Source organism: Macaca nemestrina, chromosome 6 (genome assembly GCF_043159975.1).
Source record: "Macaca nemestrina isolate mMacNem1 chromosome 6, mMacNem.hap1, whole genome shotgun sequence".
Taxonomy (NCBI): Eukaryota; Metazoa; Chordata; class Mammalia; order Primates; family Cercopithecidae; genus Macaca; species Macaca nemestrina.
Window position 1 is genome coordinate 49,447,084 of NC_092130.1, and position 25,921 is coordinate 49,473,004.

At 39.5% G+C, this 25,921-nt stretch overlaps 1 long non-coding RNA gene across 2 annotated transcripts in view; it reads left to right on the top strand.

The window, feature by feature from the left end:
• Positions 1-25,921, top strand: part of LOC139363773 (uncharacterized) — a 162,291-nt gene that overhangs the window by 10,972 nt on the left and 125,398 nt on the right. The window contains exon 1 of one of the 2 annotated variants that reach the window (XR_011624700.1): positions 23,162-23,176. The exons of the other annotated variant lie outside the window; for it this stretch is intronic. This is a non-coding gene — a long non-coding RNA (uncharacterized lncRNA). Of the gene's footprint in view, positions 1-23,161; positions 23,177-25,921 lie in introns of those variants that run through there. 2 annotated transcript variants of the gene reach the window in all.

A 25,921-nucleotide genomic window follows, 5' to 3' on the forward strand; every position in this document is an offset into this window, starting at 1 on the left:
GTAGGATGTTCCTTACATTTGTTTAACAGTAGGCAACACATTTAAAGGTGCAGCAAGTTAATATGTACTGGGAAGATCAAAGGTAAGAGATTGAAGGGTTCAGGTTGTCTTTGAAGATAAAAATGGGAAGTCTGAAGATGAAGTTGAGGTCCTAAGAAAGGGGGAGGAAAAAGTGAGGTGTGAGAAACATTATTCAAACTACACTAGGTCTACAATGAAGTGACAAATAGATTTGACTTCTAAAAGTAAAAGTGAAAATAATGCCAACATAGCTAGGTTAGGGGCAGTTTATTTGCTTCTTTGTTAAATTCTATCACAAGCTGGTTGCCAGTGGGATAGATACTAAAGAGGAGATATACTACATGACAGCTCATTGGATAATCATACTAATAATCTGTTTTTCCTAGAGTAAATAAATTTATTTTTAGACTTATAAAGCTGGTTTATTGAACAGTCTGAACTGAGTGTGTGTGGGGGAGTAGAGTAGTTTTAATTTTCTTTCCTTATTCCTGTCTTGATACATCTTCTTTCTAGTCTCATTATTTTGACCCTTTACAACCTCTTGGGAAGATTCACAGCATTCTGACTGCTTTGAGTGTTTCAAAAATCTAGTACATGCCAGTTTAATCCACATGAAAGCTTTAAGCTCATCCTATGTGACACTCTGCCATGGTTCAAGATTTCAGGATAGTATGGAGGTTCCTCAAAAAACTAAAAATAGAACTACCATATGATCCAGCAATCCTAGTTCTGGGCATTTACCCAAAGGAAAAGAAATCAGTATATCAAAGAGACATCTGCACTCCATGTTTATTACAGCACTATTTGGAATAGCCAAGATATGAAATCAACGTAGGTGTCCAACAACAGATGAACAAATGCATACACACACAATGGAACACTATTCAACCATAAAAGGAGTGAAATTTTATCATTCATGGCAACATGGATGGAAATAAATGACATTACGTTAGGTGAAATAAGCTAGTAACAGAAAGTTAAATACTGCATGTCTTCACTCAATATGGAAGCTAAAAAAATTTTGATCTCATAGAAGTAACAGGTCAAACAGAAAATACTAGAGGCTGGGAAAGGCATGGAGAAGGAGGAATAGAGAGACTTGTTAAAGGATATAAATTACAGCTAGATAGGAAGAATAAGTTCTAGTGCTGTGTAGATGTAGAATTACTATAGTTAATAATAATATATAGTTTCAAATAGCTAGGAGGATATTGAATGTTGCCAACACGAAGAAATGATAAATTTTGGAGATGATGGATATGCTAATTACCCTGATTTGATCACTATACATTACATGTGTCACTACATCACTATGTACTGCTGTACACAGTGGCTCACATCCGTAATCCCATTACTTTGGGAGGCTGAGGCGAGAGGATTGCTTTAGGCCAGGAGTTTGAGACCAGCCTGGGCAACATGGTGAGACCCACTCTCTGAAAAAATAAAAATAAAATAAATTATCCAGGCATGGTGGCACATGCCTGTAGTCCCAGTTACTTAGGAGGCTGCTGAAGCGTGAGAAGAGCTTGAGTCCAGGAGTTTGAGGCTGCAGTGAGCTATAACTGTAACACTGCACTCTAGCCTGGGCAACAGAGCAAGACCTCATCTCAAAAAAGAAAACAAAACAAAACTGTATACCCCCTAAATATATACAATTATTATGTATCAATTAAAAACATGAAAAAAGGACAATATCCAGTTTGGTACAAAGAACAAGTTATCTGGATAATAATGTCTAATAGAATATAAGGAATCTAGAGAATAGGAACAGGTCTTCATAAGTGGTTTTATTGTTTGTTTAAAAAAATTGCATTGGATTGATACCAAGTCAATTCAGTTTATTGTTTAAATGTCTGAAAAATCTGATATAATTATTTTAACTATTTCAATGACATTAATATTTTCAGTATGAAATCATAACTTTAATAAGAAAACAGTTTAAAAATGATATATATGTATAACACTATTGATTGTTTTAATATTCTAAAAGTAGTAGAAGAAGGTCTTATGGTCTTATAGAAATATGAAATACAAAAATATGGAAAAGGATAAAAAGTTAACTTAAAATAAGAAATAGTGGATGTAGACCATTTTTATTCCATCCATCTACGGATCCACTAATCAATCATTTAAAGAACCATTTATTGGGAGGCCACCACATTTTAGATTACAACTAAGTAAAGTCTGATAATCCCCTGATAATAAAATATACCCAAGAAAGCCAATTTGTTTTTTCAATTACATCCCTTTTCTGAACTTACTTCAGATTTCTCTTTACAGTCTGTCTTTTGCTTGGCCCAAGTATTGTACCTTGCTCCAGTCTGCTGTGGCCAGTACTTATGCCTTCAATGCTTTTGGCAAATGTTACCCAGAAAGCCACTCATCCTTGAGAACACTCTGAGGTGGCTAAACAAAGGCAAGCCACTTCACCAGTTCCTTAGGAGGCCACTACACAGGACAAAATGGACGATCATATTTCTTTAAGAACAAGTTCCGAGTTGCTGCACCTGGTACTAGGAGTCTGTGCCAGGAGTGTGGGCTGCTACACGAATGGCTACTGCCAACATGAGATGCGAGGGATGGCAAGTGGGCAATTTAACATGCTAGGACAGTCTCTTACCACAAAGCAGCAGATTATTTTTTCATCCAGTCTTCAGCTGGTTGTTGAAAGTTTTTGGTTGATTCCAGGATTCTGTAAAGTTCTTTCAGTTTTTGCCAGCTCATGAATTGCTTTTGTGGAGGGAAAAAGTCCTGGTGTTCCTACTCTACTGTTTTTGGTGATATTACTTTCATGGGTTTTCCTTAGGAATATGACACTGCAAAGGAAGTTAAAGGTCAGTCTTTCCTGTCTTTTGTCTTTATACTTAGAAGATAGCAATACATAAACTATTCACATTTGTAGAAAGAAAGTCTCATTTAATTAACATTTCTGACCCACACCTTCACCCATTCCTCTTTCTTTTTACAAGGAGAAACACTTTAATTGGCACCATGGGTAGAAGGCTCCTGTCTGCCTGCTCTAGGCTCCGTTTAAATTTCCCCTTTTATTTTTAGTTGACAAATGATATGCTTTGGCTGTGTCCCACCCAAATCCCATCTTGAATTGTAGTTCCCATAATCCCTACATGTGGTGAGAGGGATCCAGTGGAAAGTGATTGGATCATGGGGGCAGTTTCCTTCATGCTCTTCTCTTGATAGTGAGTGAGTTCTCATGAGATCTGATGGTTTTATGAGGGGCTCTTCCCCCTTTGCTTGGCACTCCCTACCTCCTGCCTACTTGTGAAGAAGGTTCCTGCTTCACCTTCTGCCATTATTGTAAGTTTCCTGAGGCCTCCCTAGCCATGCAGAACTATGAGTCAGTTAAACCCCTTTTCTTTATAAATTACCCAGTCTTGGGCAGTTCTTTATAGCAGCATGAGAACAGACTAATATAGTAAATTGGTACCGAGGTAGTGGACTGCTGCTATCAGGATACCCGAAAATGTAGAAGTGACTTTGGAATTGGGTAACAGGCAGAGGTTGTGATGTAGGATTTTTCTTAGTCATTTTGCCAGCCAGGGACCTCTGGCTGGTGACGCCCCTGGCTGGGACTCCTTCAGACACGCTACCTGCCGCAGGAGGCACCCTGCCCACTTGCCCCACCTGGGCTGAGTTTGGCTTGTGGACTGGCTCAGCCTGCAGCTGGGCTGGGCATGCCCCAGCGTGCATCTGTTATAGCTTGTACCTGTGTTTGGTGGTTCCTGAGCTCTTGTGCTGCATCCCAGAAGAACGAGGATACACTCAATTGAAGGGTGACGAGAACAGAGAAGAATTTTATTGAGTGATGGAAGAGCTCTCAGTGGAGAGTGGACATGGGGGTGGTCCCTCACCTCACAGTCAGGTGGTTTTTCTCCCAGTGTGGCTGAGTCCAGGGCCTTTGTGGGCTCAGACTATGGGAGTGTGTGCTGATTGGTTTGTGAGTATGCAAGGAAAAAGCAAAAGGTTAAAGCAAAGGCACCACTCAAATATGATCATGGCAGTGTAGAAAACCAATTAGGAAAGGGTAGGTATATGTAAAATAGGTGAAGGGTGGGGATCAATCAGAGGAGTGTGTCAAATGGGAAGACAGCTTCTCAATCTAGTCTGTGGATTTGACTTGTAGCTTGGATTTCAGGCTTTAAACTATCTTTGGCTTATAGATGGATTTTCACTGGGGATCTGTCCCTATCTGCCTAGGCATTTGTCTGCCTCCTGCCACTATTAGTTTGAACAGTTTGGAAGACTCAAAAGAAGACAGAAAAATATGAGAAAGTCTGGAACTTCCTGGAGACTTTGAGGGCTCAGAAGACAGGAAGATGTGGGAAAGTTTGGAACTTCCTAGAGACTTGTTGAATGTCTTTGACCAAAATTCTGATAGTGATATGGATAATGAAGTACAGGCTGAGGTGCTCTCAGATGGAAATGAGGAACTTGTTGGGAACTGGAGTAAATGCCACTCTTGCTATGCTTTAGCAAAGAGACGGGTGGCATTTTACCCCTGCCCTGGAGATCTGTGGAACTTTGAACTTGAGAGAGATGATTTAGGGTATCTGGTAGAAGAAATTTCTAAATGGCAAAGCATTCAAGAGGAAGCAGAGCATAAAGATTTCGAAAATTTGCAGCCTGATGATGTAGTAGAAAAGAAAAACCCATTTTCTGGGGAAGAATTCAAACAGGCTGCAGAAATTTGCATAAGTAATTGGGAGCTGAATGTTAATCAACAAGACAATGGGGAAAATGTCTCCAAGGCGTGTCAGAAACCTTCACAGCAGCCCCTGTCATCACATGCCCAGAGGACAAAATGGTTTTATGGACCAGACCCAGGCCCCCTCTGCTCTGTGTAGCCTTGAGCCATGGTGCTCTGCATCCCAGCTACTTTAGCTCCAGCTGTGGCTAAAAGGGGCCAAAGTACAGCTTGTGCCATTGCTTCAGAGGGTGCAAACCCAAACACGTGGTGGCTTCCGTGTGGTGTTGAGCTTGTGAATGCACAGAGTTCAAGAATTGAGGGTTGGGAACCTCCACTTAGATTTCAGAGGATGTATAGAAGTGCCTGGATGTTGAGGCAGAAACTTGCTGCAGGGGCAGAGCCCTCATGGAAAACCTCTGCTAGGGCAGTGTGGAAGGGAAATGTGGGAGTGGAACCCCCACACAGAGTCCTCACTGTGGCATTGCCTAGTGTAGCTAGGGCAGTAAGAAAAGGGCCACCATCCTCTAGACCCCAGAATGGTAGATCCACTGACAACTTGCACTGTGTGCCTGGAAAACTCACACTCAACACCAGTCCATGAAAGCAGACAGGATGGGAGCAAAACCACAGGGGCAGAGCTGTCCAAGGCTGTGGGAGCCTACCTCTTGCATCAGTGTGACATGGATGTGAGACATGGAGTCAAAAGAGATCATTTTGGAACTTTAAGATTTAATGACTGCCCTGTTGGATTTTGGATTTGCATGGGAACCTGTTGCCCCTTTGTCTTGGTCAACTTCTCCCATTTGGAACTAGTGTATTTACCCAATGCCTGTACCCCCATTGTATCTAGGAAGTAACTAACTTGTGTTTGATTTTACTGGTTCATAAGTGGAAGGGACTTGCCTTGTCTCAGATGAGTTTGGAATTGGACGTTTGAGTTAATGCTGGGTTGAGTTAAGACTTTGGGGGACTGTTGGGAAGGCATGATTGTGCTTTGAAATGTGAGGCCATGAGATTTGGGAGTGGCCAGGGACAGAATGATATGGTTTGGTGTATCCCCATCCAAATCTCATCTTGGATTATAGTTCCCAGAATCCCTATGTGTCATAGGAGGGACCTGGTGGAAAATGATTGGATTATGGGGGCAGTTCCCCCCATTCTGTTTTCATGATAGTCAGTGAGTTCTCATGAGATCTGATGGTTTTATAAGGGGCTTTTCCCGCTTTGCTCAGCACTTCTCTTTCCTGCCACCATGTGAAGAAGGATGTGTTTGTTTCCCCTTCTGCCATGACTGTAAGTATCCTGAGGCCTCCCTGTGCTTGCTGAACTGTGAGTCAATTAAACCTCTTTCCTTTATAAATTACCCAATCTCAGGTAGTTTTTTATAGCAGCGTGAGGACTAATTCAACATGTAATAATTGTACATATTCATGGGATACAGAGTAATGTTTTTATGTATGTCTGCTATGTACAGTGATCAAATCAAGGTAATTAGCATGTCCATCACAGGCATTTGTGTTGTGAACATTCAAAATTTGATGAGATTAATTCTTAAATCAGTTAAAGAATACTAATAACTGGTTGCTACTTGACCACTATTATGGCTGAAGGAAATAGGACATGAAGGAATGGCAAATTCTTAATGTTGGCTAGACAAGGTCATGTGATTATATGTGTATATACAATTGGAAGAGAATGCTTGTGGTTGGGATAGCCATTAGGACAACAGAAGTCTATTATTCTTAAGGGAGCTGCAACTAAAATGAAAGAGAGTTTGCAAAAATTAATCATACAACAAAAGATGAAAATACTGTGATACGTCTGACCTAAGATAATTTGGCTTTTAAAAAATATGTTTTAAATTAGAATTTTAAATAACTTGAATTTGTCTCCTTCATGGGAATGTCTTTTAAGTGGACACAAAAAATTTTAATCATTGCTTAATAAAACTATATACATATTTCTTTGCTAGATTGAACTTTCTGTCTCTGGAATGCCTCTGTCACCATTAGAATTAGTCAGATATTATCCCTCTACTGTCATTTTGGGCAGTGGTAGACAGGTTTTTGCATCCTGATTGTTGTGTGCTCCTCTGCATTTCAACCCCAGGCACCTATATGTGAGTCACAGGATTTATTCTCACCAGTGGGAAAGTGGGAAGAAATGATGTGCCACTTCTGATTGAAAGCAGTTAGAGTATTATAAACCTTCCCTTCGCTCCTCCAGGCAGCTGAAAAAGAAAAACTGTAAGATAGCATATCGCAAAATGGAAACATAACTTGTCCCTGAGTCATTGTTAAAGGAGGGCAGTACATATTACAGTGTCTGTGATATGAGTGAGAAGGAAACTTTTATTACATGGAGTTGCTGAGATTTCAGGATTTATTTGTTATTGTAGCATAATTTGTTATTTAAGTAATATACAGGGACACAATTACATTACTAGGAGTAACATGGTATTACCTGTTTTGAAAGTAACTTGTCATTTGATACCTGATTCTTTATATATTCCTTCTTTTCTGAACTTGAAAATTTGCTGTATTCCAAGAAGATATATGTAGCGATGAATTTACTACTTCCATGCATCAAAACTGTATTTACTATATAACTCTAATTTTGCTGAAAAATACTCCATCATAAATCTAGGCCCATATTTACATTTGCAACTATACTTTACAGAAGTTGGGAAGAAATACACCAAATTATTCATTATTCTTTTGTCACTGGGACAGAAGATGGCAATAGAAATGACAGAAATTTTTTGTATTGAAAAATGTTCTATATTTTAAACATCCCTTTTAAAATCATTAGTTTTATAATTAGGGGCTGTATTCAGTGGCTCATGCCTGTAATCCTAGCACTTTGGAAGGCCAAGGTGGAAGCATTGCTTGAGCCCAAACAGTTCAAGACCAGCCTGGGCAATATGGTGAGACCTCATCTCTATAACAGCAGCAACAATAAAAAGCTGGTGCAGTGGCATGTGCCTGTAGTACCAGCTACTTGGGAGGCTGAGGCAAGAAAATCCCTTGAACCCAGGAGGTTGAGGCTGCAGTGAGCTGTGATTGTACTACTGCACTCCAGCCTGGGTGACAGAAAGAGATCCTGTCTCAAAAAACAAACAAAACTAGTTTTATAATTAGGAAAGAAAATAATAAATGTCATAAAAGAAAAATTTAAAAAGATAAAAATGTGCTCCAAAGATGGTATCCATGTGGTGAACAAGCACATGCAAAGATGTTCAATATCACTAACCATTAGGGAAGTGCAAATTAAAACCATGACACAGTACCACTACACAGCTATTAAAATGGCTAAAATTAAATGTATACTGACAATACTAAGTGCTGACTTAACAGAACAACTGGAAATCTCATACGTTGCTGGTGGGAATGTAAAATGATACAACCAATCTGGAAAACAGTTGGCAGTTCCTTATAAAGTTAAACAGTAACTTACCATATGACCTGGCAATCCCACTCCTAGGTATTTATCCAGAGACATGAAAACAATATACAACAATACATAGTATACATAACAAAATAGTATTTTACATAATAATAAATGCTAGTTCCATTCTTCGTAAAGAAAAGAACATGCCTGCCTGAGGGAGGTAAACAACAATGTAAGCCAAGTGCCTAATTCATACAAAAGGTGCACTCAAATGTTTATGGCTACTCTACTGATAATAGCCAAAACCTGAAAATGACCTAAAGGACTTCACTGGGTGAATGGATAGCCAAACTGTGGTATGTCCATAGAATGCAGTATGTCTCAGCAGTAGAAAGGGATGATATGCTGGTACCCGCAATAAGACAGATGAATCAAAGGCATTACACTATGAAATAGAAGCCAGTCTCAAAAGGTTACATACTGTAGGATTTCATTTATATGACACGCTTGAAAAAACAAAGCTGTAGTGATAGAAAACATATCAGTGATTTCCCAGAGTTACAGAAGCAGGAATGTGGATGTTTTGGGGGTGATGGAACTATTCAGTGTCCTGATTGTGGTGATGTTTATACAGATCTATACGGAGTTTAAATTCATAGAACTGTGCACTGAAAAAAGTTAAATTTCACAGCATGTTAGTTAAAAATAAAATAAAAATAAAACAAAATCAGAAACAAAACAAATAATGCCTACCCTTCAAGTTCTGGTCTTTCCCACACCTACTTTTCAAGTCAATTCCACGCCACACTGAGTTTCTCTTTTCTTCCTCTGAAAGGATATTACTAAGTAGACCATTTATCATTTGGTTCTTATCAACAAGGGAATGTACTTCCTAGATCAATAATTGTACTTAGAATAACATATTTGCTGACTACATCATTTATCACTGGACACTTATCAGTAATTGCTTTGCACTGTTGCACACCTCTCCCAGGTGGGCATGCCTTGTTTCTCTAGAAAGCATGGAACTAGCACTCATTTTTATGTATACTACTATTTCTTCTCTACTACATATTGATATGTGTAATACTTTTGTGTATGATGTGTGCAATACTATTGCTGCTGTGTATAATACCATTTTATTTTTTATTCAAAACAAACTAGGGAGATAGTATTAATATTTCCATGTTTTTTTGAAGAGGAAACTAAGGTTTGTAAAATTATAGGAAGAGTCCAGAGTCACATAAAAAGCAAGAGGAAAAGCTGTGGAGTAAGACTAGTTCTGGCTGACTCTAAAGCCCATGATCTTTTCTCTATACCGCTGTGCTGCTGCACAACCAGTTGGCATGCTACTAAAGGAAGAGACTGTCTTCGTTTCAGAATCCCAATCAGTCCTCAAGGACTTCTTGACATTTGAATGAAAAAAAAAAAAAAAAAAAAACCATTTAGTTCTGTTCTATATGATAGGTTAAAGGTGCTTGAATACTCTACTTTGGCTGCATGCTTGTCCCTCAGAGTGACTCGGACTCTACAAGTCCAGGTGTGGGGAGGTGGAGCTGGTGTGAGTAACTGGGGAATGATGTGTGGGCTGCAGGAGCCAAGGCTAGGCTTGTTTCTTCGTGATTGTCCTGGAAATTAGGAATCATGCAGAAGAACAAATAATAGAAAAAAGACATGAGAACCTTAAGAATGTAACTCTAATGTCCAACAGCAGTCATTGTATGTAATATATTAATTTCTCTCATATGCTTTTGGAATGTTATGAGTTAGTACTCTCCTTGGGATAACTGAGAAAAGAATCATTCAAATTATTTTTGTTTTCTGTGGGTCAAAAGAGGATCTGCAGTTGAGAAAGACTGGAGGTTGGGAGTGTGGGGTAGTAGGAGAGAGGTTCCTGCTTTTCTATACAGGGAAAGGGAGTTTCGGATAGATAGAAGGGGAAAACTCTGAGTGACAGGGGAGGCCAGTAAGTACCCTGCTTAGACCCAGGTGTAGGCATGTGAAGGTGAATAGAGCTTTTGTCTTGCTCTTCCCACTGGGTTGTCTATCATTATGAGGCAAGGAAAGCCCCAGTCAGGTCAGGAAGGTACTGGGGTTCAGCAGCAAGTCTTTTTTTTTTTTTTTTGAGACGGAGTCTCGCTCTGTCCCCCAGGCTGGAGCATAGTGGCCGGATCTCAGCTCACTGCAAGCTCCGCCTCCCGGGTTCACGCCATTCTCCTGCCTCAGCCTCCCGAGTAGCTGGGACTACAGGCGCCCGCCACCTCGCCCGGCTAGTTTTTTGTATTTTTTTTTTTTTTTTTTTTTTTAGTAGAGACGGGGTTTCACCGTGTTAGCCAGGATGGTCTCGATCTGCTGACCTCGTGATCCGCCCGTCTCGGCCTCCCAAAGTGCTGGGATTACAGGCTTGAGCCACCGCGCCCGGCCTCAGCAGCAAGTCTTGATTTTTGTTTTCCCTGTGGGCAAAGTGCCTAGTCTCAAAGGTGTTTGCTTTCTTTGTTGGGTGTTCTCTAAGATAAGAATAAAACAAAACTAAACCACTCAGAAAGCTGTGCTTCTGTAAATAAACCTTCACTGAAGTGTAGAGTCAGAGCTTTCTCTGAAATTTTCCCTCTACATTATGTTGCTGCTGCTGCTGCTTAAATATTCTGAAGTCCAAAATAATGGTACTTTGTGATTTGGTGCTTTATCGACACTGCAATGCCATTGTTAGAGGCTTTCATTTTTGTTACTTCATTTCTAGTTCATTCACATCGCAAGTGGCTGCTTTAAGACCACTTTTCTCTTCCCCACCGAGTGTCTGCCTCTTGGTTCTAAGATTTTCTTTTATAAAGGGTTGTTATGTTTCGTATGATGTGGTAACTTGTTTGTACTCATCCGAAAGCTTATTTTCTTTTTCTGCCCATGTTTTTAACTTTGAATCTCTGTATTCTTTCCTCATGCCACTGGTGCTACATCTTAATTTTGTATCATTGGCACATGGTGACTAAATTGCTGCTTACATTTTTGGTTTCATTAACGAAGATGTTAAACAAATGTACCATATGTTATAACTTTTTCTGTGGCTTTCAATTTTTGTTCTTGTTAACTCTTCTTGACATTTTCTGTAATTTAAATGTGCACTCTTAAAGACTCTCAACTTTCACATTAGCTATGAGTATGTGGCTGGTCTTACATGGGAGATAGATTAAAAACTCTCTGTGTTTTTAAATGGAATATGGGGAGAAGTCACTGGCTGCAGAATAGCTGTTTCTTTAGTGTTACCTTTACTTTTAAAAAGTTGCCTGGAATTCTATCAACTAGGGGTACTGTGTATATGTAGGAAATATACTTTATATATATAAAGTACTCTTGGGAGCATTAATAACCTGGATGATTAAGCAAGTTGGGCAATAACTTGAAGTTTCAAGAAGACTCAAGGAGGAGTAGAACTTTACTGACAGAAAGTGACAGTTACTCCTGGAACTTCAGTAGGATCCTACTGTGAGGGGGAGGTAGCACGAGAGAGAAGAGAGAGCAGAAAGGAGAAGGAGTAAGAAAAGAAGATGCCAGGAGATGAAAAAAATGGAAATAAGACAGTACCAAAGATGAATATTCTGATAATTTTTTTCTACAAGCATAGCCAGAGATAGAAGAGGATAAATGTTGTACTTTTCCTTGGCTCGGAGATCAAAAGGGTTCTGCCTCAGGATACAAGATAAAAATACAGTGAGGGGAACTTCCATTTCCAGCAATGTTGTAGACTAGGTAGTTCATAAATACCCCAAAGCTTTATGAATGCACCACTCTCATACACACACATATGTATTTTTAGGTGTATAGCTGGGTTTGCAAGGATGAAAAGGAAATTCTGAGTTCAAAATGGGAAGTATAAATCCTCACATTTGGTCAGTACTGAAGCCAGCAACTGCCGTGGGCTAATCTGCAGATTTCTAGTGGCCTGGAGGCTTTAGTTTTAATAGGTCAAGGATAGGAACACAGAGAGATCAATGGATTTATCAGAGACTGGAGGAGAAATCAGGATTCCTGAAAAGTGACATTTTTAGTGAAATAGAGAACCAGAAAAAAATTTCCACAAAGGGTGATAGTAAGGAATCTTGCTTGTCTTGGCCTTGGCCCAAATAGAAGCAAAACTTCTTTCCTGAGAATTTGTAACTGTGAGCTGATCCTCACATTTATTGGGGACCAGAATTCACTTTACCTATGTGGCCCAGGAAAACCCCAAGCCAGATATTTAGTTTAACCTGGTTATATAAACACAAATCCTGTTTTAGAGGATCACACCTTCATTTCAGGCTTCAAAGACATCTAACAAGATAACTCTCAATAAGAATGGACTCTTTCTCCCTCTGTCTCTCAGACATACATGTAGACAAACACACATGTGTGCACACACACACATACACACACACACACACACCAACTACCAAACATGTGGAGGAACAAGCAGCTATAAATAAGAGTTACCCCGAAACAACCAATTTCAGAATTAGAACCTTGAAGACCTCAGATACTGGAATTACTGGAAATAGAATATAAAATAAATATGTATAATAAGTGTAAAGGAAAAAGATGTTAAGGACAATCTTACCAAGTATAATCCCTGACCAAGGAAATGTGAAAAATAATAAAATTAGTGGAAATGAAAAATACAATAAGTAAAATGCAAAACCCAGGGGTTTATAGTTAAATGGCTTTTACTTTTTGTTGAATGTGAAGAGAATGCATCATGGGTAGATAAATTAGTAATTTGTAATTTAAATATAGAAGGAAAAATAACAAACAGTGGGGGTTTTTATAGGAGAGGCTCCAAAAGCCAAATTATAACTAGAACTTTGTTTTCCAGTCTTTCTTTATCAAAAGGATCACCCTAGCCATTGTTTAAAATACAGATTCTTGGGCTTCACCACAGACTTCTCAATCAGAATTTCAGTTTTAGAAACACATGCTACAGCAGTGACTATCAAAGCGTGGTTCCTTAACTAGCAGTATTACTAGTATTACCATACTTGGCTAATTTTTGTATTTCTTGTAGAGACAGAATTTTGCCATGTTGCACAGGCTGATCTGAAACTCCTGGGCTCAAACAATCCACCCACTTCAGCCTCCCAAAGTGTTGGGATTGCAGGTGAGCCACTGTGCTCAACCAGGGAATTGTTACAAATGCAACTTATCAGACCCTACTTAAATCTACAGGATCATAAACTCCGGGAATCTGTGGTCTGAGAAGATATACAAGTGACTCTGATGCACATAAAATTTGAGAATTGTGTTAGGTCACTCCCTGGCCCCAGCATGAAGGAAAAGCTAGTTTTGATGGTCTATACGGGGCAAATAGAAGAATTAAAATTAAGAAAAAAATGGGAAGAAATTGATATAACTTTCTTGGTCTCTGCATGCACCAACTAGTCTGTTAATCCTCTGAAATCCCATGGAAGTTTTCCTATCGTTTTACACCTTCTGTCTCTGCTCTTCACCTTCTCTTTCCCTGTTAACCCCTCCATACCCTTCAAGTTGCAGTGTACATTAGTGGTTCTCAGATTTTATTGTAGGAATCACATTTTGAGAATCACTGGTTAAATGTGACCTCTTACAAGATATTTTCTCTAATCCATAGTCTAGGCTAGGTCCTCTATTGCATCTTATGCTGGCTTCATATTGTTATCTCTAATAGGATATGGCAAATGTAGACCAAATAATTATTTATAATGTTTTTTCATTATCTTTCATCTTCCTGAACTAGGAACTCCAGACCAGAGCAGAGAGCAGAGACATTCCAGACAAGGGTGGAGACCATGTCTGTTTTGTTCACACTGGTAGTCCTAAAGTCAAGCACAATGTCTGTCATAAATAAGATAGTTGTTGAATAAATATTTGTTGAATGAGTGAATGAATGTCTTTATTTGCTTATGCTTTGTTTACCACCAGAAGTTCAGGACCAGCCTTTCTCACTGCTGCATCTGTTTCCACTAAAAAAATCTCTCCAATCTGCTCAGTGGTAAAGAAAGAAATGGTTTGAGATAAATACTACTTTTGTGGTCATGTCTAGTTACTTTTGGACAATAAAGCATTTTTTCTCCCATTTATTCTCTTGTGTGTATTTAGATTTTACCCTTGGAGATTCTTTTAACTGTTTTATCTGATTTCCTTTGGGAATATTATTTATCACTTGACATAGTTGGATATTTGTTCACTCCAAATCTCATGTTGAAATGTGATCCCCAATGTTGGAAGTGGGGCCTAATGGGAGGTGTTTGGGTTATGGGAGTGGATCCCTCATGAATGGCTTGGTGCCCTCCCTGTGGTAATAAGTGAGTTCTTGCTCTATTAGTTCATGTGGGAGCTGCTTGTTTAAATAACATGGCACCTCTGCCACTCTCTCTTGTTAACTCTATCACCATGTGACACAGCTGCTCCTCGCTTGCCTTCTGCCATGACTTTAAGTTTTCTGAGGCCTCACCAGAATCAGATAGTGTCGCCATGCTTCTTGTATAGCTTGCAGAACCATGAACCAAATAAACCTCCTTCCTTCCTTCCTTCCTTCCTTCCTTCCTTCCTTCCTTCCTTCCTTCCTTCCTTCCTTCCTTCCTTCCTTCCTTCCTCCTTTCCTTTCCTTTCCTTTCCTTTCCTTTCCTTTCCTTTCCTTTCCTTTCCTTTCCTTTCCTTTCCCTTCTCTTTCCCTTCCCTTTCCCTTCCCTTTCCCTTCCCTTTCCCTCCCTCCCTCCCTCCCTCCCTTCCTCCCTCCCTTCCTTCCTTCCTTTCTTCCTTCCTTGATGGAGTTTCAATCTCATTGCCCAGGCTGGAGTGCAATGGTGTGATCTTGGCTAACTGCAACCTCCGCCTCCCGGGTTCAAGTGATTCTCTTGCCTCAGCCTAGCAAGTAGCTGGGATTACAGGTGCCTGCCACCACGCCTGGCTAACTTTTTGTATTTTTAATAGAGACAAGGTTTCACTATGTTGGCCAGGCTGGTCTCGAACTCCTGACCTCAGGTGGTCAACCCATCTTGACCTCCCAAAGTGCTGGGATTACAACTGTGAGCCACCGTGCCCAGCCTAAACCTTTCTTTATAAATTACCCAGCTTCAAGCATTCTCTGATAGCAATACAAAATAGACTAATAGATCTCTGTATTAGTTCATTGTTTCATTATTTAAATCCCATGAACAGGAGACAGTATGGTAGAAAGTATGTGTTCTAAGCAAGGAAGACTTTTAATGGTTTATCCTCCTAACGTCTCTTCAGTGACTTTTTTTTTTTTTTGAAATGGAGTTTTGCTCTTGTCACCCAGGTTGGAGTGCAATGGTGTGATCTTGGCTTACTGCAACCTCCGCCTCCCAGGTTCAAGTGATTCTCCTGCCTCAGCCTCCCAAGTAGTGGGGATTACAGGCATGTGCCATCATACACGACTAATTTTGTATTTTTAGTAGAGACGGGGTTTCTCCATGTTGGTCAGGCTGGTCTCGAACTCCTGACCTCAGGTTATCTGCCCACCTTGGCCTCCCAAAGTGCTGGGATTACAGGTGTGAGCCACTGTGCCTGGCCTTTTTTGTATTCTTGATTAGATTTTCTACTCTATAAACATTTGATTTTAAGGTCCCTAAAGCCAGCTCATCATGGGTAAATGGTAAAACCCTTTTGAAAGGCCATTTGTCTATCAATATTAAGTTCCATGAAAATATATGAAATGCCTTGTGTACATCAGGAAACATACATTTATCCCTGTTACCACCCCACAACACACTAAAATGATAGAAAAGAGATTAAAAAAGTAAGTTTCCAAGGACAAAAGAGGAGATAAGAACAAACACCAGGTCACTAACTTAGCACATCAGAAGGTTGAAACATCAGCCTGCAAGGTGTTTTGGAACAGGTAGAAGCCAAGAAACAAGTCCTGGAAAGACTGAGGAATTGGAGGCGCTAGGAAATTTCAAAGGTGGGAATGTGAGTGAGGCTGAAAAATTTTAATGGACAGACATTAAATGAGCTGTTAGCCTCTTGAGATTTTTCTCGACCTATTGTAAACCTTGGAGGGGATGTCTGCCACAATGATTTTAGGCTTTCTATACAATGTGGGGAAACTTACAGTCTCTATGCCTTCAAGTTTGGAGCTGATTACTGAAATGAGGGGAAACCAGGTGGTACTTAAGTTCCCTTGCTAGACATGTACTTGAAAGGGTCTATGTCAAAAATGTTCTTAATAGTAATCTATGGAGAGTTGGGAAGAACAAATAGTTTTAATTTCCCATTCTACCCATACTTTTCATATTTTCTAAAAGGAAAAAAAGAGCTATATTTCTGCTGCCTTAAAGCATCTACTTTCATTTTTCTGATCCTTACCAGTCTTCATCTACATTTGAGTATTTATTGGATACTACGTGTTTGGCTGCAGTTACCTGGAAACCTAACTAATGATGGATTAACCACGTTTATTATTTGCTTAAAAGTGCAGAGATTGCCCTTCTCGGTGTGGTGCAGAGGTTCAATAATATGATCAAGGACCCATACTCTTTTTTACTTCTGTTCCATCACCTTTAGCATGTTGTCTTTTGGTTCCTGTGTTTGTTGCCTCATTTTATGATGGTTCCCACAGTTCCAAACCTCACACCATAGCACTGGAATTCCAATTAGGGACCAAAAGACATGGTAACAGAAGGGATTTTTGTTTTATCAGGGAGGAAAGCACTTTCTCAGAAGGATTTCCTGTCTTTGGAAGACTTCCCTTTACATATCACTTCCCATTGACTAGAACTGGGTCACATAGATGGGGAAATACTAGTAGCAAAGGATAAATGGCTCAGTGACCGCTGCTCTGGACCAGTCATGCTTTGTCCTAAGCAGCTGGACACAGTGTTACCCTTAACCAAACTCATATCCTGTTAGATAGGAAATTGGAGGGGTGGGCTCCCATAGAATGTGTTGAAAATATTTGTTAATCTAGAATCTTAGTCTGTTTGTGGTGCTGTAACAAAACACCCAAGACTGGATAATTAATAAATAATGGAAATGTATTTCTTACAATTCTAGAAATTGGGGAGCCCCACATCAAAATATCAGCAGGTTTGGTGTCTGGTGAGGGCCCTGGTCTCTGCTTTTAAGAGGGTGCCTTAAATGCTGTGTCCTCACATGGCAGAAGCGATGGCAGGGTGAAAGGGCAGGGGGGTTAACTCCTTTGCACCTCTTTTATAGCAGTGCTAAACCCGGTCCTGAGGGCTCCACCATCATGACTTAATCGCCTCTTAAAGGTCTCACCTCTAATATTATCACATTAACAATTAAGTTTCAGTATATAAATTTTGGGGTACATATTCAGACCATAGTCTCTAGTATGTTTTGTTTTCTACAATTTAACATTAGCATTATTTTATATACATTTGGCACAAAACTTCATTCTTTATTATCTTTTTAATTAACTGTGTCAACTTGCTATAATCTGCTAAGCCAGTCACCTACTGTTGAACATTTATACATTAATTTTTTTTATCCTCTGAGTTCATGTCTTTTGCAGGGACATGGATAAAGCTGGAAACCATCAGTCTCACTAAACTAACACAAGAACAGAAAACCAAACACCGCATGTTCTTGCTCATAAGTGGGAGTTGAACAATGAGAACACATGGACACAGGGAGGAGAACATCACACACCAGGACCTGTTGGGGGTGGGGAACGTGGGGAAGGATAGCATTAGGAGAAATACCTAATGTAGATGACAGGTTGATGGGTGCAGCAAATCACCATGGCACATGTATACCTATGTAACACAGCTGCATGTTCTGCACATGTACTCCAGAACTTAAAGTATAATAAAAATTTTTTTTTATCCTTTAGGTCGAAAACATTACAATATTACACATTTTGGTATGTGTGTGTATGTATGTGTGTATATATATATAAAAATATAATATGTAATATGTAATAAATATATGTATATATATAAGTATATATATAAATATATATATACACACACACACACACATACACACACATACATACATTTTTCTTTCTTTTATTATATTGGGCTAAATTCCCATATGTGAGATTAAACCCAAGGAGATGCTTTCTGAAAAGTATCAGTTTTAATGTTCCTGAAAATGTATGTGTGTCAATAAATCTTTGCTGTTATTCATTAAAAACAGTTTTTGAACCTAGCATTTATTTAGCACCCACTTGAAGGGTATGCAATGCTAAACATTTGCTAATATAATTAGAATAATTTTCTGTACCATTTAAGCATTCAATTACTAAAAAAGAAAAATACCTTTTATAAAAGTAACAATGGAGAAGTCAACATAATGGATAGAGAGTTTTTTCCCCTCTTCCAGGTGAAACCTCATTATAGTAGGAAATAATATTGTTGCTTGACTTCTATTTAGAAAATATTATTTTGTTTGTTTTAATAGTTGAACTCACGAATTAAGAAGCAGATTTAAAGGTATGGCTTTTGGATTAGAACCCACTGGGCAAAACTAGCAGAATGACTGTTTTCTTCCTTACTTACTCTTTTATTTCCCTCTCGGTTAAAAAAACCCCACCCCACTCTGACAGCTGTTTTCCTTTCTTTCTTTAGAGAAAATTATTGCTCAATAGATTGGAGCACAGTGAGAAACTGTTCGTACCTAGCTATTTCCTGAATGGGATGTGGAAACATATTTTCTAGCATAATGCTATGTCATTGAGAATATAAATTATTTTACTTCAAAATTCTAGCTTTTTTGGCTTCATAACTACAGCTGAGACACCAATGAAGAAGTGCTGTTCTGTATTTCTCCACAGCCCCACATTAAATTAATGAGAGCTGTAGCAAAGAGGATTATGCTGTACCTTCTCATCTTGTACTTAAAAGGACAAATATGATTTGGCTGAGACTTCAGAACTGAAAAATTGCTGACCTCTATTGTTTCTAAAGGAAAGGCCAGCTGATAATTCACCACCTTCAATAACATCACAGAATCTGTAGATGCTACACACCAACATGTCAATTTGTTTGTTGGATTACATAGACATTTGGTAGAAGAGCTCAGAATTTTATACAATTTCCTATTATCAGAGTAGTCTAGCCTAGCTCAAGGAAAGGATAAAAAGTGAAAATATTTGGATGGATGAATTTGGTCTTAATTTTCCTTAAGTCATTGAGTGAGAATTACATTGTTAAATCTTTTTCAAGAAGGCCGATGAATAAGGTAGAAAAATATGTTGAAATAAAAGTGACCAACTGTGCCTGTTTTTATATAATTAGAAATGTTAAATTGGGTTCCTCTCTATCGCTTCTTAAAAAATGGGATGTAGTTTGTGTTGAGGTGAATTTGAACAAATGTGTCCCTACTTTGAGAAAATAATTATAAAAAGTTCCAGAGATGTATGAAACATTATTTTCTTCCCTTAAGAGTTTAAAATTTAGTAGAAATTTAGATAGATAGATAAAAGGTATTTAAGGCAGAAACAGATGCAGATTTTAATGAGTAAAACTTAGTGCTTTATTTAAATAAGACTTTTATGAATGATCAGAAAAAAGATAGCATTCAAATTGTCCATCTCTCCAAATTCCAGTTTTGCATGTCCACACTTGCATATCCAGCTTCCTATCTTCACTTGAATATCCAGCTTCATATCTCCACTCAAATCTCTCATGCACTTTTTAATTTTAACATGTCTACAAATGAAGTCTTTATTCCCTACCTCTCCTAAATCTCTAAATCTTCCCAGTGTCAGTAAATGCCTCAACCAATCTCCCAGCTGCATCTTTAATTTCTCTCATTCCCATATAACCTATGTTTCATCAAGTCCTGTAGGTTCCATCTGCAGAATTTATTCTCACTTCTCTCTCCCATCATTATACTTTAGCCCAAGCCACCACCATCTCATTCTTTGGCTAATTCATAGCCTCTGCATGGCTTTATGCTTTCATTTCCCCTCTACAGTTTGCTTTTCACTCTGCAGCCAGAGTGATCTCTTAAAAATGCAAACTGTTAGCTGGGTGTGTTAGTGTCCACCAGTATTCCTGGCTACTCTGGAGGCGGAGGCAGGAGTATTGCTTGAGCTTAGGAACTCGAGGCTGCAGTGAGGTATGATTGTGCTACTGTACTCAAGCCTGGGTGACAGAGTGAGACCCTGTCTCTTAAAAAAAAAATCATATTACATCAGTCACTTCTCAAAACACACTTTAATGGTTTTTTCATTGAATGAAGACTAAAATCTAAACTACTTACTGTACTCTTCAAGGCCTCACCTGCACTACCCTGCCCACCTCTCTACTTCATCTTGAGCGTTCCCTCTTTTCTTTGCTCATCATGCTCCTGCCAATTCAGCTTCTGTTGGTTCCTAGAAAATTCCAAGCCATTTACATTCCGAGCCTTTCCACTTATTCTGCATTGGCCATATTCTGGTCTGTTTTCTTCCAGCCTTAGGCATAGGTGAATCTTAACATTGAGGCTTTTGTCTGTAGTTGGAGAAGATAAAAGAGGATGTATTGTTTTTCTATTGCTGCCAGACAAATTGCCACACACTTTACTGGCTTGAAACAACTCACATTTATTATTTCACAGTACTGGAGGTCAGAATTCCAAGATGGGTTTTACAGGTGAAAATCAAACAGAGCTCTGTTGCTTTCTGGAAACTCTAAGGAAGAAACTGCCTCCTTTCCTTTTCCAGCTTCTAGAAGACCATCTGCATTCCTTGGTTTCTAGCTCATTCCTTCATCTCCAAGTGCATCACATCCACCTCTGCTTCCATTGTCACACTTGTCTCTTCACCTCTGCTCCCCTCTTGTAAGGATGCTTATGATTATCTGTGCCCACCAGATAATATAGAATAATCTCCCAATCTCAATATTTTTAAGCTTAATCATATACAAAGACCCTTTTGCCACGTAAGGTAACATTCATAGATTTTTAGGCCTTAGGATGTAAACATTTTTATGGGGCCATTATTACCATACCACAGAGAGTTTGCTGAGTTATCTTCCCTCCTACATGGTTCTGCCAACTATCAGAGAAATGGGCTTGGTTCCGAAGAGTGAAGATGCAGTTTGAATTACTCACACTCTGACACACTAAGCCTGATTAAGTCTGATTAAAATTGAGCGAGCTGGATGAGAAATCCAGTCCCCCATCATTCAACAAATATTTACTGAGTAGCTGCTCTGTATGTGTACTGTCCCTATGTAGAACTTCTCTTTAGATATATTGCACCCCTACTTCTTGACTCATGGTGAAATTCAGTTTCATTCAGATGGCTTTTTATCCTGTCTTATCTTCAAAGCAGTTATCAGGAATGCTGGCCCATTATTTTGTTTATCATTTGGCTTTGGCATATGCTTTTAAATATATTAGGGCCTATGCTATTCATTCTTTTAGCATGGGTGTTGCACTGTGAGTGATCAGCCGAACAGGCAAAAGTGAAGACACAAATAATCAAATCATAGGAACAAATCAAATCTACTGGGCCTGACATCTGTGGTGCACAAGATGGTGATAGCTTCTTTTTCAGTTTGTGTCCAGGACAAAAATACAGCTTGACCAGAAAAATGATGAGAAGACTGGGCATTTTTCTCGGAAGTAATTTCTGGATTTCAAAATCCAGGTGCTGCATTTCCTCCAGTCTTTAAAGCCCATTACTTGTGTGATGGTTTACCAGCTTGCCACAGCCAATGGGGATGAAACTCTGCAGAGACATGAAGTCTGTTATCTTTATTAGAGGAGTCTTCCTGTCAAATATTACCCCCTTTTCCCCATCTTGCCTCCATTCTTCAGTATTCAGTGAAGAACGTAAATACTGGAAAACAGAACTCATTCAGGTTATCTACCTATTCCTTCCTGACCTTTCCTGATCTTTTTGTCAGAAATATAAAGTCACAAGAGTTGAAAATGTCATTAAAGCATACCTTCACTTCTCCCTCTCATTTAATTTTTAAAAAAATATCTCCCCTTTACTATTACCTTCTTTACCTTTTCTTTGGAATAATTTATTGGTACAAAACTATTAAGCAGAAATAATGCCCACACTTCAAAAGTGATTGATATTTTAGTGCATTCCTAGAAAAAAGCACTTAAATGTTTTTCTCACTCTTCTTTCCAATCCCTGCTAATTTACACTAGATTAGTCATCTTTATGGTAGCTAGGGCAAACCTGAGACTATGGTAAGACATTTTTTCTTTTTTTGAGACGGAGTCTTGCTCTGTCGCCCAGGCTGGAGTGCAGTAGCCAGACCTCAGCTCACTGCAAGCTCCACCTCCCGGGTTTACACCATTCTCCTGCCTCAGCCTCCCGAGTAGCTGGGACTACAGGCGCCCGCCACCATGCACGGCTAGTTTTTTTGTTTTTTTTTTAAGTAGAGATGGGGTTTCACCATGTTAGCCAGGATGCTCTCGATCTCCTGACCTTGTGATCCACCCGTCTTGGCCTCCCAAAGTGCTGTGATTACAGGCTTGAGCCAATGCGCCCGGCCGGTAAGACATTTTTATGCTTAGGGGAGTAAGAGAGAGAGAAAAAGACAATGCAAGATGCACATATAAGAATATTTATTTGCCACTTTTATTTGTTGCTATTTCTTAGTATAGCCAATGCAGCTTTATACAATATGGCCTAAGCTTGCTAGCATTAATTTCTTGTCAATGATATTTTTGTTAGATATTGAGTATATGTTGGAGTATTTCTCCTTGTATTCCATCTTCTTAAAGTATCCAACCACTTGCATTTAAATAAATACACTTTTTTTTTTATGTCTTGCTGCTTATGAACTTGCTATTCCCTATGTTTGAAATGGTCTTCTCCATGACCATTCAGGAAATTCCTGTGCATTCTTCAAGACTTAGCATAAATATGATTACAAAATGAGTCTACATCTCTCTTTCTTGTCCATTCTAGCAGTTAGTAATTCTTTCATCTGCTTTTATTTTTCTGCATTTGTTCATGCTTCTTTTACTTCCTTATCATCCTGCAAAGGCAATTGCCCATCTCTCTTCCCTTTGGACTGCCAGGATATTCTTGAGGGAAAGTTTCTGTCATTTTCATAGCAGGTTCTTGATCAGAAAGAGTCGGGCTCAATAAATGGTGAAGAAGGGAGATTGGTAAGTAACTCCCTTTTCTGTATTACTTGGAGCCAGAACCTTTGGAAAAATATAAACCTCATAAAAATCAAATAAAAGCAATTAGAAAACAATTAGACATTTTTAGAAAAGACTGCCAGTCATAGGAGTTAGGCAATAGAATGATTTCCTGTGTAATTACAAACTAAACTTTCCTGTGTAATTACAAATTAAACTGTAAAATAAATCAGATGGGTTACAGTACTTGCTGTGTCATTAACTAGCTATGTGATTTTGACAAAATACATTAGAGAGCCAAATTAAGGCCTCTTATCTGATAATCCTGTGGAGGACCTTTAGACTAGTTATGTAAAATGACAAGTTCATGAAATCAATGTATTCCTTTTTTTTCCCCCAGAAGACACTCTTGTGTAATGACAATGGAAAATAAGTTAACTTATTGTGGGTAAAAGCCAAAAGCCAGCAGGAATAAATTTAATAACGATTGAGACCACAGTGGCAGCCATGAAAATACATCTTACCAAAAATTTATTGACATCTCCATGCCTTGTGGAAGCAGATGGTGCCAATGAATCTGGAAAGAGGCTTGGGATTGGATGTAAGAATTTTCTTGAAGCCTGGGAATTATGAAAGAATGAGACAAAGAAAGGATTTTTCTTGAACTGATCAGTCACCTTACAGATGGAAAGTTCTGACTTTCTAATTGTGAAAAGCTTGTGTGTAAGAAGTCAAGAGTATCAGGCTATAGAAAAGGACAGGAGATAGCAAATGCAAAAGAACCAAAATCATACCAAACACAACTCTTGACCACAGTGCAATAAAAATAGAAGTCAAGACTAAGAAAATAGCTCAAAACCAGGCAATTGTATGGAGATTAAACAACATGACTTATGTGCAAATAAGTCCCATAATGACTTATGTGCAAATAATTTTATACAAATAAAAATTGTATAAAATTCTTGCCCTGAATGGCTTATGTGCAAATAATGAAATTAAGGTACAGATCAAGAAGTTCTTTGAAACTAATGAGAACCTAGATACAACATACCAATATCTCTGGGACACAGCTAAGGCAGTGTTAAGAGGGAAATTCATAGCACTAAATGTCCCCCATCAAAAAGTTAGAAAGATTTCAAATTAATAACCTAACATCATAACTAAAAGAACTAGAGAAGCAAGAATAAGTCAGCCTCAAAACTAGCAGAAGACAAGAAATAACTAAAATCAGGGGGCGGAGCAAGATGGCCGAATAGGAACAGCTCCAGTCTCCAACTCTCAGCGCGAGCGACACAGAAGACCGGTGATTTCAGCATTTTCAACTGAGGTACTGGGTTCATCTCACTGGGGAGTGCCGGACGATCGGTGCTGGTCAGCTGCTGCAGCGCGACCAGCGAGAGCTGAAGCAGGGCGAGGCATCGCCTCACCTGGGAAGTGCAAGGGGGAAGGGAATCCCGTTTCCTAGCCAGGGGAACTGAGACACACAACACCTGGAAAATCGGGTAACTCCCACCCCAATACTGCGCTTTAAGCAAACAGGCACACCAGGAGATCATATCCCACACCTGGCCGGGAGGGTCCCACGCCCACGGAACCTCCCTCATTGCTAGCACAGCAGTCTGCCATATCGCGGCAAGGCAGCAGTGAGGTTGGGGGAGGAGCGCCCGCCATTGCTGAGGCTTAAGTAGGTAAACAAAGCTGCTGGGAAGCTCGAACTGGGTGGAGCTCACAGCAGTTCAAGGAAACCTGCCTGTCTCTGTAGACTCCACCTCTGGGGACAGGGCACAGTAAAAATAACAAAAACAGCAGAAACCTCTGCAGACGCAAACGACTCTGTCTGACAGCTTTGAAGAGAGCAGTGGATCTCCCAACACGGAGGTTGAGATCTGAGAAGGGACAGACTCCCTGCTCAAGTGGGTCCCTAACCCCTGAGTAGCCTAACTGGGAGACATCCCCCACTAGGAGCAGTCTGACACCCCACACCTCACAGGGTGGAGTACACCCCTGAGAGGAAGCTTCCAAAGCAAGAATCAGACAGGTACACTTGCTGTTCAGCAGTATTCTATCTTCTGCAGCCTCTGCTTCTGATACCCAGGCAAACAGGGTCTGGAGTGGACCTCAAGCAATCTCCAACAGACCTACAGCTGAGGGTCCTGACTGTTAGAAGGAAAACTATCGAACAGGAAGGACACCTACACCAAAACCCCATCAGTACATCACCATCATCAAAGACCAGAGGCAGATAAAACCACAAAGATGGGGAAAAAGCAGGGCAGAAAAGCTGGAAATTCAAAAAATAAGAGCGCATCTCCCCCGGCAAAGGAGAGCAGCTCATCGCCAGCAACGGATCAAAGCTGGACGGAGAATGACTTTGACGAGATGAGAGAAGAAGGCTTCAGTCCATCAAACTTCTCAGAGCTAAAGGAGGAATTACGTACCCAGCGCAAAGAAACTAAAAATCTTGAAAAAAAAGTGGAAGAATTGATGGCTAGAGTAATTAATGCAGAGAAGGTCATAAACGAAATGAAAGAGATGAAAATCATGACACGAGAAACACGTGACAAATGCACAAGCTTCAGTAACCGACTCGATCAACTGGAAGAAAGAGTATCTGCGATTGAGGATCAAATGAATGAAATGAAGCGAGAAGAGAAACCAAAAGAAAAAAGAAGAAAAAGAAATGAACAAAGCCTGCAAGAAGTATGGGATTATGTAAAAAGACCAAATCTATGTCTGATTGGGGTGCCGGAAAGTGAGGGGGAAGATGGA